Source organism: Gossypium arboreum, chromosome 11 (genome assembly GCF_025698485.1).
Source record: "Gossypium arboreum isolate Shixiya-1 chromosome 11, ASM2569848v2, whole genome shotgun sequence".
Classification (NCBI taxonomy): Eukaryota; Viridiplantae; Streptophyta; class Magnoliopsida; order Malvales; family Malvaceae; genus Gossypium; species Gossypium arboreum.
The window spans coordinates 121358862-121377265 of record NC_069080.1 but is presented as its reverse complement, the minus strand read 5'-3'; the positions used below and the strand labels follow the sequence as shown (position 1 = coordinate 121377265).

Below are 18404 nucleotides of genomic sequence, written 5' to 3'. Positions count from 1 at the left end.
TTTAATTTTTTTCAATATTAAAACACGAATTTGTGGTCACTTCTGTTTGGCTGATGCAATCTGATTTCACCAGTTTTTTTTTTAAGTTTTAACTAAAAAAAACTCATGTTTTAAGTTTTTTTATATTAAAAATACAAATTTATGATTGAATCGTCACTTTCATGTCAGCCGTCAGGCCGGTGCCGCTGACAGCTTGGCTTCACCATGGACAAATCACATCGAATCATAACATTAAAAATGAGAATAAAACAAGCAAGTAGCCAACAAAGAGGAGGGAGAAAATCACTCATACTTATCCAAAAATCAAAAGGTTACAGACAGTGACTCCTGTCAGAAAAACAGCAAACAACAAAGAAGAAAAATGTGTGATTGCTGTGCGAACATCAAGAGATGAGGCTAATCAGACCCGCCAATCCACCAACGATCATCTTCAACGTTGCTATCGATCCAGGTACTTTCTCTACCCAAAAATGATCTTTTACCATGCTAAGCCCATCTTTTGCTAATTTATTAGCTGCTTTGGTACACTTCCTAATTGCATGAATTTATAAGCATACTTGATCTGAGTTCAGTCTGCTGTTTGAATTTGTTGATCATCCTACGAGAATCTCCTTCCACAGTGATGCACCATAGCCCCAAAACTTTCAATTTTTTCTTTAGCTTTTTGAATCCTATTAAAAAAAGAATATTTCTGTGTTTGGCCCCTAAAATTTTCATAAACTTTTCCTCAACTTTTAGTGTCCTATTAAAAAAAAGAGAATATTTTTGTGTTTGCCTCCCAATTTTTAAATTTATTTAAATATCATACATTTTAAAAAGTAATTTCATTTGACCCCGAAACAATTTTTGTTAAAACCTTATTAATTATTATTAGTTTAATTTTGTCAATTTACTTTTCGATCAATGAAATATATATATTTACATTATTATTAAATCTATTTTTTTTTTTCAACACAAGCTGATGTTTTATTAATAAGGCGCGGCTCAAGGTGGACAAAGTAAAAAAACAACAGAAGAAGAAAAGACAGAGCAGCAGGAAACAAACCAATCCGTAAGAAAAGCACACAGAAAAAACAAAACCATAAATGCAGAAAACCACCCTGAGCCAAACAACGGAACGCCACAACTAAACCATCAGCCAAAAAAACCATCTTCTCCAATGTAAATCCGCATATGAGCCAAGAGAAGCAAAAGAAAAAGAAAGCTTTGAAACCCAGTCATGGAGATTCCTCAGAACCTTCTCCATTCTCAAAGCCTCCAAAAAGCACTTCAACGATCCTGATTCCAAACCCTCCAATCCTCTGCCGCCATCTTTCGCACCGAGTTCGGAGCTTCTTCAGTCCAGAAACATGGTAGCTGGCATCGTCGTCCTTCGAGGGCTAAGGTATGTGCCGCCCTATTAACTGTTCTAGGAACAAAAAGATAAACAGCTTTCTCAAATTGTCTTAAAAGAATATGGATGCTTTGAATAATCGGCCGGAGCACGGATCTGTCTTCCATCTTTGATTTGAGTTTTTTGATAATCGACAGAGAATCTCCTTCAAGCTGAAGGCATTGAAAGCCCATCTCAAGCGCAAACGACAAAGCCCTTTCACACGCCCTAGCCTCAGCAACAAAGGCATTGACAATATCCTGAGATGGGTAAGTACACGCTCCCAAAATTTTCCCTTCATGATTTCGGGCTAAAACTGCTGCAATAGAGGTTTTTAAAACACTGTGAAACGAAGCATCAAAATTTAGTTTGATAAAACCGATACTTGGGGGTCGCCACACCCCCTTTTATCATTGGTCTGGAAAGAGACTGAAGAGTCCCTTGACTCACAGCCATCTCTTGACTGTAGCCACTAACAAAACCCAGAAGTTCCTGTGGGGAGAACTTAATACCCTCATGTATTAGTTTATTTCGACGGAACCGTAGTGCCCATAAAGGGATTATTAGAATCTGTTTATTACTTTCATCAGCTGCATAAAAGATGTTAATAAACCGATCTTTGCAATTCGAGGTACTCTAATCCGGAACTACCTTGATTTTAAGGGTTTTTTATTAAAATAACCCTTAATTTTAATAAAGTACTAAAGTGGTCTATTTTTTTAATTAAATACTAAAATAATTTAAAATTTACGGTAAAAATTAATAGAGCCAAATTATATAGCGTCAACAACTTGTCATGTCTGCAAGGAGTATAACAAATTAATTTTTGAGTAGAGCCATGTAAAATGGTGCTACTTATATAAATACCAGGTAAATATTAAAATTTTTAAAAATATGGTAAAATTTTTAAAAAATTAATCATGTTTTTTGTGTAGCTAATTTAAATGGCGCCATCAAATTCAATCATATCAGTCTTTGTTTTTTATTTTATTTTTGACTTTTTACTTTTCTTTTGTTTTTTTCTTTATTTATTTTATTTTATTTATTATTATTAATTTTAAAAATTTTAAAATAGATATTTGAAATATTTTATTAATATATATTTTTAATTTTAATTATATATTTTAAAATTATTTTTTAAATTTTAAATATTATTTTTAAATATTTAAATATTTTAAACTTTTAAATTTGTTATTAGTTTTATAATAATTTAAATATTATTTAATTTGTTTTATAATATTTTAAATTATGATTTTTAAATTATTTTTAAAGATATTCAAATTATTTTTAAATTTTATTTAAAAGTTAAAAATAATATTTTATTTTAAAAGTGAAATTTGAATTAATAAAAAATTAAAAATATTTTTATTTCTTAAAAATACTATAAGTTTTAAAAAATTGGAGACTTAAAATAAATTTTATTTTCGGTGGAGCCAATTTAAATGGCGCCACCAGACTTTACTATACAATCTTTCGAGTTTTTACTAAAAAATATAAAAAATTTAAAAATTTGAAAATAATACACCTAAAAAGTAATTACGAAAATGGTATGGTCGAGGTGGTTATGCCACTCGATAGGCGGCACCACACGATGTGACGGTGAAGCAAGAACTCATAACAAAGAAAAAAAATTAAAAAAAATTGAAAACGAAAAAAATAAAAAAATGGGTCATGTTGGTGCCAGAGGAGGCACTAGTGTTGCCTCTGGCAGAGGCGGCACCAGTTGTGTGAGTCCCACACGCTTAAATACATCAAGCTTAAATACAAATATTATTATTATTTTAAAATGATAATAAGTAAAATATTTTCAGATATTATTTTTATATTATTTTAGGAAAAAATGTTTCAAATGTATTATGTAAGTGTTTTATTATATTAATTTAATAAAATAATATACGAAAATAAAAATACTGAATAAAGTACTAAAATCAAGGTTATTTATTAAAAAATATAAAAACACTTAAATAATACATTTGAAATATTATGTACTAAAATAATATAAAGAAATAAAATACGAAAATAATATATTTTAAAAATAAGGTACAAAAAATATGAATAAAGTGCTAAAATCAGGATTATTTATTGAAAAATATAAAAATACTTAAATAATACATTTGAAATATTATGTATTAAAATAATATGAAGAAATAAAATATGAAAATAATATATTTTAAAAAATAAGATACGAAAAAAATACAAAGAAAGTGTTAAAATCAAGGTTATTTATTAAATTAATATAAAAAACACTTACATAATACATTTGAAACATTTTTGCTAAAATAATATAAAAATAATATACGAAAATATTTTATTTATTATCATTTTAAAATAATAATAATATTTTTATTTAAGTTCAATATAGTTAAGCCTGTGGGACCCACATAACTGGTGCCGCCTCTGCCAGAGGCAACATTGGTGCCGCCTCTGGCACCAACATGACTTTTTTTTATTTTTTTTCGTTTTCAGTGTTTTTTTCTTTTTTAATTTTTTTTTACTGTTGCAGGTCACTGTTCACCGTCACGTCAGGTGGTGTCGCCTGTCAGAGTGGCGTGACCACCCTGACCATACTATTTTCGTAATTATTTTTTTAGGTGTATTATTTTTGAATTTTTTAAATTTTTTTATATTTTTTTAGTAGAAAACCCCAATCTTTCACTTTTTTTATTACTTATTTAACTTATTTTAGTTTTTTAAAAAAAGTGAAAGATAGTGTGGTGAAGTCTGGTGGCGTCATTTAAGTCGGCTCCACAAGAAAATAAAAATTATTTTTAAGTCTTCTATTTTCTAAAATTTACAGATTATTAGAAAATAAAAATATTTTTTAATTTTTTATTAATTTAAATTTCACTTTTAAAATAAAATATTATTTTTAACTTTTAAATAGAATTTAAAAATAATTTGAATATCTTTAAAAATAATTTAAAATCATAATTTAAAATATTATAAAACAAAATAAATAAATAAAATAAATAAATAAAGAAAAACAAAAGAAAAGTAAAAAAAAAAAGAACTGGCATGGCAAAATCTGGTTGTGCCATTTAAGTTGACTCCACCAGGAAAATGATTAATTTTTTTGAAGTCCTCTCATATTTTTAAAAATTTTAATATTTTTTTGGTATTTATACAGGTGGTGTCATTTTATATGGCTCCACTAAAAAATTAATTTTTTATACTCTGTTGATGTGGCAAGTTGGTGGCGCTATATAATTTGGTTCCACCAACTTTTACTGTAAACTTTAAGTCATTTGGTGTTTAATTAAAAAAGTAGGTCATTTTGATACTTAATTAAAATTAATGGGTTATTTTAATAAAAAAGTCAGATTTTAAGAGAAACCCAAAAAATCTAACTTTTTTTTAAAAGCCATTAATGTGGCTTTTTTTTACCTATTTAATATAAAAAAGTAAAAATATCTAAAATATGAGACTTCCTAAATTATTTATGGGAATGTGTCAGTTGTCTATTATAAAAAATTATTAAAGGAAGGTAGGTGGCACAAAAATAAGTTATTAATAAGTTATTTGTACATGTTAAATATGGGTTTAGGCTCATACGAGTGGCGTACGGTTTTGATTTACATTTGATTATGCCCATCTCATAGGCGGCACCACCGGTGTCTATCTCATATAGGAGTGAGTAAAACTTGATTCAACTTGAAAAAATAAAAAAATTTAAATTTCAAGTTAAATAAATTGAGTTATTTGAGTCGATTCGAATTTTTTTGAATTTCGAGTTTGAATCAAGTTTGGTTTTCAAATTTGAATAACTAGAATTAATTCAAATAAATCGAATGTCAAATTTTGATAATTTATATTATTACTTCAAACTTTTAAATTTCTTCACTTTCCTCCCAAAATTTTTACTATTCCTCACTTTTTTCCTATAACTTTTGCTCTCCTTTCATCCCACTTCTTTTTACCCTAAATCCATTCCCTCCTCTCATTTTTTCTTGCATATTTTCCTCTCAAAAGTTTATTCCTCTCATTTATTCTCCCTTAAAATTTTACTCTTAACCTTTAAATTTTTTATTTTCCCCTTAAATTTTTACTTATCACACTTTACCCCCAAATAAAAAAAATTAAAATTATCCAAACAAAATTTCTATACCTAAATAATAATTTTATTTATATCTATTGTTTATATTATTATATTAAATTTCATATTATGTATTATTTATATTATTGAATTGTTTTATCATATTGAATATTTATAAATTTTTGCTAAAATGAATTATTGACGTCATAAAATATTTGTGTTAAAATTTTATGTTGATATCAATTTCATATTTTATTTTTAGATAATATTTATTAAAAAATTATATTTTTACCTTTAATATATTTTTAATTTTAAAATAAGTTAACCCATATATAAAAGATTAATAAATAAATTATAAAGAGATGAAAATTAATAACAAATTTAATTAAGGTGGTTGACGGTGATTATAAGGACTTAAAATATTTTTAATTTAACTCTAAACAAATATATTCGATTCAATTCAATTTCATCTCACTCGACTTGATTCGAGAAAATTTCAAAATATGATTTATCAACTTAATTAACTAGAAATTTTTTCATTTGATTCGATTCGATCGAACGTTCACCCCTTAATATTATAGGCGTTACATGGTAGGGGATGAAGTCTTTCTTGTAGGCTACACCAGTCTAATATATGATTATTTAACCATTATTTTGAAGAAAAAAAAATAAGATTTCAGAACAACCCAAAAAAATTTCTATAGAAGAAAGAGTAAACGAAGATGTAAAAATTGATAATGGGGTGCGTTAATGCGCCATAGGTTCGAGTAGATATACGAGACGCGAGAAAAATAATCACAATATCTGAGAAGGAATAGAGTATCCGGATGGATTGTAAAATTAATAATATGGTTATAGTAACACGAGTCAAATAAGATAAAGTAATTAGATGTCACATATAACTTACCCATACTTCGGCATGTGTCTTAATCATCTGACGATATATCGGAATCGTGTATAACCTTTTGATACTTAGATTCTCACTCCATCAACGAAAAAACAAAACTTGTTAGAATAAATTTATATAAAAATGTCAAATAATTATTATAACGCCTAATTTTATCATCTATTCATTAGTGGAAATACATATGCTTGGTTACTAATTGATGTCAAGAAAGACATGCGGTAAAGAGCCTAAGACTGCAGTAATATGAGATAGTAGCCTATGTCTACGGCTTAAGGCTTTGACGTCCACAAAGCTTGTGATACATCATAGTACTGCACAACCCTAACTATATGAATGAACGTCTTGTAAGTTAGTTAACAATGGCAAGTATATTAAGTGGACCTAATTGTTGTTTGGTCTGGTATGAATACACGCACATGTGCATAATGCATGTTCAAGCGACGCACATCACCTCTTGCTCGGTAGTAGTACTCGGTAAATGCTCAAAATTGGCTTTCTGTTGTGAAAACTTCAAACTTGAAATTTTGACTTAGTAATATTGAGCGAGAATCCCAATAAGTTATAACAAAGGGCGATCGGCTTATAGATCGTACTTATGCCCTTAATTGCACTCCTGTCAAATGGTAGCCTAAGTTCTAGTACAACATCTTCTAAAGTAATGTTGCACTCTCCACATTGCAAATGAAATGTGCGAGTTTCAGGCTGTCATTGCTCGACTAAAGCTGATATTTAATCTTATTGCAAATTAAACGTTCATATCAATTTTGCTGATCTGAATTTGACTGATTTCAAGTATGGTATGAGGCGATCATCGACATATAGCATATACTATTTACGACCCCTCAATGCACGATACGGGCCCTATCAATATTAAATTATTGAAATAGGTAATATAATTTAGTTATTTTCGTAAATGACGTGGAATTTTTTATAACATAACAAATAATAATTTTATTATTATTACATTAAACATTCTTTGATATATGATTATCATTATAAATCAAAGAACCCATTTTGATATCTGTAATTTTAAAAAATTGAGTTTAATTAGTTTGTTGTAAAAATACATTTGGTAGGTCAATAATTTCTATTTGGGCCTTTTTATCCCGATAATAAAAGTAATATTAAAATAAAAAATGGGACACCCTAGCAATATTATAAATTAATTATCAAATGTAATATTCGAACAAATTATTTGTGTTATCTCATTTTTCTATTTTTGCAACAAATTAATTGAACTTAATTTTTAAGTTGTAAATATCAAAATGGGGTTTTTGATTAACAAAGATAATCACATATCAAGAACGGTTAATGTGATGGTAATTAAATTATTATTTGTTACCTTATAAAAAGTTCCACTTCATTTACGGAAATAGTTAGGTTATATTAACTATTTTGATAATTTAATATTGTCAGGGCACGGAGCACACTTTGAGGGGTCATGTGAATAATGTAGGTTATTTATCGGATGATCGCTTCATGCCATAATTAAAGTCAATCGAATGTGGTTCAGCAACATTGGTACAGACGTTTAATATGTGATAACTTAATATTTGGGATGACAGCCAAAAATTACAGATTTCATTTTTCATGTGGAGAGTGCACCAGCAATTTAGGGATGTTGGACTGCAACTCAGGCTACCAAATGACGGGAGTGCTGTTACGGACGTAAGTACGATCTCTGAGCTGGCCGTCCATTGTTATAGTTTATTAGGAGTCTCGCTTGGTGATGTTGAGTCAAAATTTACGGTTTGAGGTTTTCATCATTGAAAGTTAATTTTGAACATTTATCAAGTACTGTTACCGAGAAAGAGGTGATGTGCGTCACTTGAACATATATTATGCACATTATTATTGGTGTATTAATGTTGGACGCAAACAATGTTCACTTGATGTACTTTATCATTCTTAACTGAAATGTAAAACGTTCGTTCGTATAGTTGGGGTACTAGCCATGTTGTATCGCCAACTTTATCGAATGATAAAGCCTTGTGCCGTGGACATAGGTGGCTGCATCAAATTACTGCAGTCTTGGGCCTTTTACCGAATGTTTTTCTTGGCATTAGTTGTCAAACATATATTTATTCACTCGTAAGTGGGTGATAAATTTTAAATATTATGTCAATTATTTGACATTTTTGTGTAAATTTGTTCTAATAAGTGGGAATTCGGGTATTGGGATGTTATAAACGGTTTCGATATGTTGTCAGATGATTGAGACACATGCCGGGGTGGGGGTAAGTTATTCGTGACAGGGACCATGATATTAATTTTGCAGTTCATCTAGATGGTATCACAGGGACCAAGTAATGTGACAGTTTGGGTGCACACAATACATCCTGGCATTAGCGGTGGATTTGGGGAAGATCCACAGAATTAATAAGAGGGGGAAACAAGGATTGAACTGAGTGGTAGTGCATCAATAATATACTTCAGTGTGAAGCCCTCGTTAGAGAATATACGGTGGTACTTAAAGATGGGGAAACTGTATTTATTTGGTGGACAATTGATGGAAGTCCTCCTCTACATGTCATGACTCGGGCAAACCACCTATTGCACCCAAACCTGAGTTGGAGCCTTCTTTTGAGCCCGAATCTGAGGGTTGAACATTATTATGAAGGCTCATCAGACCAAGGATATCATTCGAAGTTTTTTGGGTCCAATTTTGATCATCTAGAACTTAGATCATCGATGACGTTTGATATCTTTAGCTCATTACTATCACAATACTCCATTCCTTCTAAGCAAACGCTTAGGGTATACATTTTTCTACTATGTTTAGTACACTCTAGGGTCGGGTGAGGATAATGTTGATCGCCAGACACCGTAACGATTTACCCAATCACTGTCAGGAAGGTTTTTATTTCACCTTACATGTCACCCTCAAGTTTAGTCATCCTTTGACAAAAAAGGTGTGCCTCTAGCTTATACGCAGTGAATATATTAAGAAATAACAAGTTACAGTCTTGAATTAATTTATCCTAGTATTGATAACAGTAAAACATATATTGAAATTAAATTTAACCATTTTCACAACTTGTTTCTACCAGTGTGCATTCTTGGTACTCTCGATGAAAGTCGCGATATGCTAGTTACAATAACGAATCTTTATGGTACATTAAAATGCCTACTGGTGGTAATTATTTGCTTCCCTCTATCAGATATGATGCAAATGTTATATTTACTAACAATATACTTCTGCAGGTTCGTGAGGAATAATTTCTAATGATTCTATATTCTCTTTATCCATAATGACAAACGCTATCGTGGGCACATTCTTGTTCCTATCTTGTGCAACCGAAATAAGTAGGTTCTGTGTATATTTTTCGTATGGCCGGATCTTATTTACCTGCACAAGCGACTTGCATTAGGCAAATGCTTTCAGTAGCCGACACCATTGTCTCCACATCTTTATCGTCTACAAGTTTCATATCGGTATATTTGATGAGATTCGTCGAAACTAAAAGCTTGTAGAAAAATTTCAAGATCCTTCTCTTATTACGTCTAGCAATTTTTTCACTAATCTTTTTCTTCATATAATCAATCGAGATATTCCTATTAAATCTCTTTGCTATTTTTTGGCGACATTCAAATATATATCTAACTGTTGTCAGAGTTACACCATGGAAATAAATGCATATGAAAAATTGATTATCCATCTTTAATATTAGATCTCTTAAAAAGAAAATAAAAATTCTAAATACAATTTTAAGTAAAACAATTACTGTAAAAAAAGTGAATTTCAAAAGAATTACTGTAGAAAAAGTGAATTTCACATCTACTAACATTTTCACATCTACTAACATTGTGAATTCTTCTCTTTTTGTTTACTCTTCTTCTACAGAAATTTTTTTATGCTGTTCTTGAATCTTAATTTTTTCCCCTCAAAGCAGTGGTTAAATAGTCGTATGTTAGACTAGTGTCACCTACAGGATGGGTTTCATCCCTGCCAGGTGCCCTTCGTGATATGGGCACAACCAAATGTAGCCCAATATCGTACGCCACATGTATGAACTTAAACCGGTATTCAACCTAAACAAATAATCTATTTTTGTGTCACCTACCATTTACCCTTCTTCAATAAAAAATATGTTTTTTTATAACAGACAACTGACACATGTCAGAAAAGGGTCGTGGTGCTGCTTCTCTACCACCCTCTATCACCTTGGCATACCATTCCTGTAAATAATTTAGGTGGCATCTTATTTTAGATATTTTTTATTTTTTATACTAAATAGGTAAAAAAGCCAATGATATAGCACCATGATTTACTTTTTATTTCTTTTACATACATAGCCTTTTGTTTTCCTTTGTAACATTAAATAATTTAGTGCATATTTTAACTTTTGACATGATAACAAATTATACACTTAATGTTTATATCTTTTGTCAATTTGACTTTTTTTTGAGCTTTAATTTTTAAAAGGAGTTCAAATTCACCATTAACTTTTAAAAAAATTGAATTGTTGTTTTCTAATTGAAATATTAACTAAAATATTAAATTTTAAACAGGAAAACCCTCGTATTATTCCATTGTACTTTATGTTAATATTTTTGAACTTTTTTTCATACTTTTTTAAATTTTGGATTTTTTGAATATTTTTATAATTTTTAAATTATTTGTTGAAGTGACATTAGATAAATAATATCATAGTACGTTGAAGTACACATGGATGCTAATTGTGACTCTAACATCATTATAAGTTTAAAGTTTTAGTTAGCATTTTCTCCTAAAGGCTATTTGGCTCTTTTTGAAAGATTAATTGTTAAATTTAGCTCAAAAATAGAATAAGGTTTAAGCTCACAGAAGATGTAAACATTGAAAGCTAAATTTATCATTATATCTAACTAATTTGATAGAGATTTCCTTTTGCATGTAACATGAAAACATTTGAAAATGTTCTCAATTCAGCCAATCCATCTTGTTTAGTCTTTTTTGTTATAGTTAGTTTGAAAAAACATACCAAACTATAACATTTATTTTAAATTGGTTTCTAAAATTTAAATCATTCTAATTACATTTCAAAACTATAAGAGTTATATCAATTAGGTCCTTCTATTACTAAAACAATTAATTTAACCATTAAATAAAATGTTAGATGAACTCCATATGATGGCCTGATAGTCTAGGGTGTTTATTTTCTCAGGTGTGGCTTGAGTTTGAATTACACTAGTCACATTTTTGGTCGAGCTTTGCCTTTTTATTTTAAGTCACCAAAAAAATGTTAGATCTTATGTGATATAATTTAAAATGAACTTTTTAAGAAAAGTGAATATTGTAAAAATATGTTTTAAAAACCTTATTTGGAAGTTTAAAATCTTAAATTTAAAAATCCTATGTGACATCGATAATTTGGGGATGTAATTATAATTTTTTGAAGTTTGATGTTCATAGTTTAGAGATGTTTAGTGCAATTAATTCTTTTTTAATGAAAACTTATTTAATCTTTAGAACTTTTTATGCAAATATCTTAAAAACCTTTTTTACTTCAACCCAATGATCATACCTAGGGTTAATGAAATGTAATTTGTAATGAATATAAAATAAAATAAAATGTTAAAGGAATATGAAATGATGATTATGAAATAGAATGAAAGTTTAAATGAAAATAAATTATAAATTGAAATGAAAATAAAAACTGAAATGAAAAAAAAAATTGAAATGGGAAAAAATTAAATTTAAATGGAGAAAAAATAATTTAAATGAAATGAAAATGTAAATGAAATGAAAAAAAAAAGTTGAAGGGACAGGGCTTGTGTTAGGCTTGCGTCAGCATCAAATTGCATAGGGCTCATTTGGCTTTTTATTGGCAGGCACTCGCCTGGTGAGACACGACTCAACGAGTTAGAATTTAAAACAAGTTTTTTTTTTCAATTTTATACCTGCTCAGTCGCTATGGTCCCCTACTATAAATGGGGTACTTCAACCTAAAACTGTCGACCACCGTCGATAACTACTGCATATCGTTGACTGTTGCCGTTAACTGTCGACCGCCACCGCCTTTTATTGACCGACAACTACCGATCACCTCTAAACACCAACAATCATCGTTTACTATCAACTACTGTCGATCACTCTATGGATCCTAATTTTAATATTCTTTTAAATGATAACAACCAAATTGCCAAAAATGTGAATAAGTTAAACGAGAAAAAAAATGTCTCATCTAATTGTAAATATTCATTTAAATTCTATGTTAAATGTGAAATATAACATTCTATATTTACTATAAACGCAGGAACAGTTCCGAATTGTGAGACCTCGGTTGCATAATCTTGGTTATTTTCTCGATCAACGAGTTTTGCTGTATTTGAACATCGTGAGTTTTGGGGTTGTTTTGTACATTCAGATATCTGAGATGTGGGCCGATCTAATATTGGCCTTAGTTGAAAAATAGTGCCAGGAGACGCATGTTCTACTTCCCGTGTGGAGAGTTAACTATTACACTGCAAGACGTAGTAGTCCAATTAGGGTTGTGTACAAACGGTAAAGTAGAGACTAGGCTTCGAAACGTGCTCGACTCGTGGGGCATTTACGAGCGGTTACTTGAAAGAGTGGCCCCCAACGATGAGGAAGGATGATTAACTTATATTAAATATAATTGGTTAAGAGAAAACTTCCAAAATCTTCTGAGTAGTCCAACACATATAGACGTTATTTATGCTGCAAAAGCGTTCATTCTGCAACTTATATGTGGGATGCTGTTGCCGGACGTCAATCAAAATAAAATTCACACTATGTATCTCCCCTTATTAAAGGATATCGAGCTTGCCGGAAGATTTAGTGGGAACTCTGCAGCATTGGCATGCTTATACCGTGAGCTTTGTCGAATGACAAAGTCTACAAAAATAATAGTCAGTTGTTGCCTTCTACTGCAGTCTTAGGCGTTATACTGAATGCTATTTCTGCTATTAGTGAGCCACCAACCGTATGTGTGGCCACTCGTGAACATGTAAATATATAATTCAGTTTTGCTATTTGTTTTTTTATTGTATAGTATAGTATACTCATTTTTGAATGGAAAAAATAATCTAATAATTTATTTATTTTAGATGGGCAACTATACTAGAAATCGGGCGACCGTTCACCGTACCTGTTTATTGTAAGATGATAGAGACTCATTCCAAGGGTAGCGAAAAATACGCATTTGAATCTTTCTTTTTTTAAATACAGTAATCATATAAAAAAATTTAACTACTAACATGTTATCTATATTATGTTGTTTCTATGGATGCCATATGTCGAGGAAAGGATCGCAACGCTTATACCATATGTCTATGGATGCCATATGTGGAGCAGTATGTTAGAGGTCGGGTATTGAGGTAATTCGGTGTCACACAACCTATCCTGACCCCTCTTGTCGACATTAAAGAAGTTCACGAAATGGACAAAAAGATTTCGAGGTTGGACGCTTTAAATTGGGCAGAAAAACATAAATCGTATATTTCTGTAGAATGGACATTCGAGTACGAGTACGCAGAATGGTATATGGCATACTGGAAGCCCTTTATATTCGAAGGTCGTTACATGATTTTAGAAAACGTGTAACCGAAATCTTTCAAATGCAACAGAGGAATGCACGATTGTGCCGTAACTGAGTTTCACCGTTTGGGAACACCAAAACTGATTCTGCCTCGAACTTCTATCCCAAGCCCCAATATGAAGCATCTGGCTCGTCATCATACCACCTAAAGCCCGAGCTCGAGCCCTAATTTCTTTTATTGTTTAAGGATAGCCCATGATGGTATGAGTTTTGCCATTTGACACGAATAGCTGTTGCTGCTCGATAACACATGATGGTATGAGCACTGCAATCCCTTCCTCGACATATGACATCCATAGAAGCAGCATAATATAGACATGTTAGTAGTTTAATTTTTTGTGCAATTGTTATATTTAAAATAGAAAGATTCGGAAGAATATTTTACACCATCCCCGGAATGAGTATCATCATATGGTACACAGGTACAGTGAACGATCACCCGTTTCTCTGTAAAGTTGCCCATAAAAAAATGAATAAATTATCAGATTATTCTTTCCATACAAAAATGAGTATACTATACTATACAATTAAAAAACTGATGGCAAAGTTAAACTATATATTTAATTGTTCACGAGTGGCCAGACATACGGTTGGTGGCTTACTAATGCCAGAAATGACATTCGGTATAAAGCCTAAGACTGCAGTAAAAGGCAGAAATCGTCCATTGTTTTCATAGACGGCTTTGTTGCTTGATAGAGCTCGCGATATAAGTATGCCAATACTGTAGTGCCCCAACCAAATCTTCCGGGAAGCTTAAGATCGTCTAATAAGGGGAGATACATGATATGGACTTTATTTTAATTGACATCCGGCAACAGTAACCCAACTATAAGTTGCAAAATGAACGCTCTTGCAGCGTAGATAATGTCCATCTGCGTTGGACTGCTCGAAAGATATTGAAAGTTTTCTCTTAACCAAGTAAATATAATATAGGTTAATCGTCCTTCCTCATCGTTAGAGGCACTTTTTCAAGTAACCGCTCGTAAGTGTCCCATGGATCGAGCACTTTTCCAAGCTCGGTCACTGCTTCACACGGGAGGTGGCACATATGTCTCTGGGGGCCATCTTTCAATTGAGGTCGATATTAAATCGGCCCGCAGCTTAAATATTTAATTGTATGCGTCTACCCCAAAACCCACGACGTTCAAATACAGTAAAACTTTTTGATCGGGAAAATAATCAGGATCATGCAACTGGGGTCTCACAATTTGGTATTGATCTTACGTTATATTTTTTGTTTAAAAAAGAATTTAAATGAATATTTAAAATTAAATGATACTTTTTTCTTCTCGTTTACCATATTTACCTTTTTAGCAATTTGGTTGTTATTTAAAAGAATATTAGTATTAGGATTTATGGAGTGATCGGCGGTGGTTGACGGTAAACGACGGTTGTCAGAGGTGTTGAGAGGTTATTAGTGGTCGACGGAGGACGGTGGCAGTCAGCAGTTAACGATGGCGGTTAACGATAAGCGACAATTATCGGCAGTGGTTAGCAGTTTTGGATTGAAATACCCTATTTATAATGGGGGACCATAGTGGCTGAGTAGGGTAAAATTAGAAAAAAACTTGTTTTAAATTTTAACCTGTTGGGTTGCGTCGCATCAGGCGAGTGCCAGCCAATAGAAGGCCGAATAGGTCCTAGTCAATTTGATGCTGACGCAGGCCGGACACAAGCTGTGACAGCCCTAAAGTGACCCTAGTCGGAAAGTGGTTTCGGGACCGCTAAACCGAGTCACCAAATTATTTGAATATGATATTTATTGTCTAAAATATGTGAATATAAATGTGTGAAAGTTTTAAGCTTCGATTTAGTAAATTGCATGTGAATTTAGTCAATAGGACTTATGTGTGACACTTTTGAAATGTGATAGGTTAATCTATAAGGATCTATTAGTGCATGTAATCAAAAGGGTGGACTTGCATGTCAATTTTCCCCCCTAATTAGTAGTGGCCGGCCATAAGCATGAGGGTGGACAAAATGTTATGGCTAAAAACATGTCATGAACATGTTGGGTTAATGCTTTATGTTAGGAATAATAAAATAAAGAACATGGGCAATAAAATATTAGTGTTAGTAGGAGGAGAAACAAAAAAATGTGTGTGGTTGTTCCTCCATTGTGCCGTACCTAGAAGAAAAAAAAAAGAAAAGAAAAAAAGGCTTCATCCTCTTTGTTCTTCTTGACCGAAAAATCAAAGGAAGAAGAAAGGAGTTTTCTTGCTTCATGTTCGATTGGTTAGTGTTTAAGAGGAGGTATGTTTGATGATGTTCCATGAGATGCATGCATGTTTTAGTTGTTAGCTTGAGTTCTACCTAGCCCATGGTCTAAATCTTGCTATGTGATGGAGATGACACTCGGCCATGGATGTATCATTCTTGCTTGGTGTTGATGTTGTGTTGATGAGATATCAAGTTATTTTTGTGACCCAAGTTGAGATTTGGATTTTGGAATGAGTAAGGTTTTCGGCTATGGTAATTATAAGGGTGATGGATGTTGTTTCATGCTAAATCTAGATGAACAATGTTAGTGCTTATATCTCGATAATTATGAGTTTCTTTCTCGATTTTACCTCAAACCCATGAAGTATTTTTAATTGGTGTTGTTAGAGGTTTCGGTCATGGGATTATAAGCTTGTTAGTTTTGATGGTGAAATTTATGCCTTGTAAGGGTAAATGGTTCAAAGGAACATTCGGCCATGATGTAAAAATTATGGTGAAGTGATGTTAAATGCTTTGAATATTGAGTATATATATATATCGTTATAAGTTGAATTTAAGGTTTGCTAAATTGTCTTTGTCATTGCCGAATGTGTGTATAGTTAAAGAGAATTTGTTTAAGTGCTTAGTTAATTGATATTGAGTTAATGATATGTGTATTCGGTCATAAAGTTGCACATGAGGAAATGTTAGATTAATGGTATTAAATTGCTTAATGTGATTAAAAATGCGTATGACCATTTTGTATTTGAGCTAAAGGTGGCCATATGACCTATCAAATTTATTGTTATATTCGGCCATAAGCTAGCATAATGAGACTTTAATAAGTTAAATTTGTTTGAATTAGCTCAAGAGCTTAGAGGACCAAAGTTGGATAAGGGAAAGGAAAAAGTGATTGAATAGCCGCCGAAATCGTTCGACAACATCTGAGGTAAGTTTTCGAGTAATGAAACTTAGTTTACGATTTGATTAAGTCATGATGTATAATTATAACAATATACGGTGATATAATGATTCTACTTGAATCATATGTGAGTTAATTAGTCTATACGTATGATGGGTAGCCGTATGTGCATAGAAATCATGTCATGAAGCAAGCGAATCATGTTGTTCAGATGCGGCTATTGAGTAGAAAATGCAATGCTTAATAATTGAATTGTGTTTGAATTCTAGTTATGAAAATGAAATATTGATGTGTCATGATTTATTGATATGTGCATGGATATTCGGATTGATACGGGCTAAGTCCGAAGGCATTTGTGCTAGTGACTAATTCGGGCTAAGCCCAAGGCATTTGTGCGAGTGACTAATTCGGGCTAAGCCGAAGGCATTTGTGCGAGTTACTATATCCGGCTAAGTCCCAAGGCATTTGTGCGAGTTACTATAACCGGGCTAAGTCCCAAGGCATTTGTGCGAGTTACTATAACCGGGCTAAGTCCGAAGGCATTTGTGCGAGTTACTATAACCGGCTAAGTCCCAAGGCATTTGAGCTAGTAGCTATATCCGGCTAAACTCCGAAGGTACTTGGTTTGGGAATGAGCGATCTTGCTGTAATAATTTAAATTGATACGCTCGTAAATCCCAACGATGAGGTACGTTTCGTATATGCATTGGAGTAGTAAATTCCCTTGAAATATGATTCGCTCAGTCAATTAATGAGCTCCCGACCTTTGGCTAAGTTGATCTTTTGTGTATGAATATAAGGGTTGGTAATGTGAAGTAAGTATGATATTGAGAATTTGTGCATGTGAAATTATCCGTTTAGCCATATGAATGCTATACTTTAGTTGTGTCTAATTTCATGGCTCAAAACTTACTAAGCATTAAATGCTTACTTCGTTTCTTTGATTCTCTGTTTTATAGATTTTGGTTCGTCAACTATCGGACTCGAAATTGTCGAAGTCGAAGTCGTCCACACTATCAAAGCCCCTTTGGTACACTTTTGGTTGAACTCTGAAATGGCATGTATAGGATTACCCTTTTTGATGTTGGTCATGTACGTTTCGGTATTGTACGAATTTGGATAGCCATGCGAAAATGGCTTATATATATTTTGAGCATAATGTTATAATCATTTTGTATGTATATGGTCATTGAGAGGTGTGGATATGCTTGGCAATGATTGGCCATTGGAATGGTTAATCACGATCATACTTTGTGCTATATATGCTAAAGGGATGGGTGAATCATGGAAACTATGTAATAGGTAAAGTCTAGCTTAAAGGCAGATGCTGACAGCAGCAGTGGTGTGAATTTGAAAAATCACTAAAAATAGTAGGAATGGAATTAAATAGTGAATAAATTATGAAATCGAACCTTGATGAATCTACT

General features: G+C 31.8%; 1 long non-coding RNA gene across 2 annotated transcripts; it reads left to right on the top strand.

Moving 5' to 3' along the window:
* The first annotated feature begins 232 nt into the window (after positions 1–232).
* LOC108470798 (uncharacterized) lies at positions 233–18147 on the top strand. 2 transcript variants are annotated; one of them, XR_008274382.1, is made up of 5 exons: positions 233–451; positions 959–1384; positions 1531–1641; positions 16921–17004; positions 17937–18147. It is a non-coding gene; the product is annotated as an uncharacterized LOC108470798 (long non-coding RNA). The 2 variants fall into 2 exon arrangements; XR_001869386.2 differs by lacking the exons at positions 16921–17004; positions 17937–18147 and adding an exon at positions 9517–9946 and having other exon boundaries at positions 235–451.
* Positions 18148–18404: the final 257 nt, after the last annotated feature.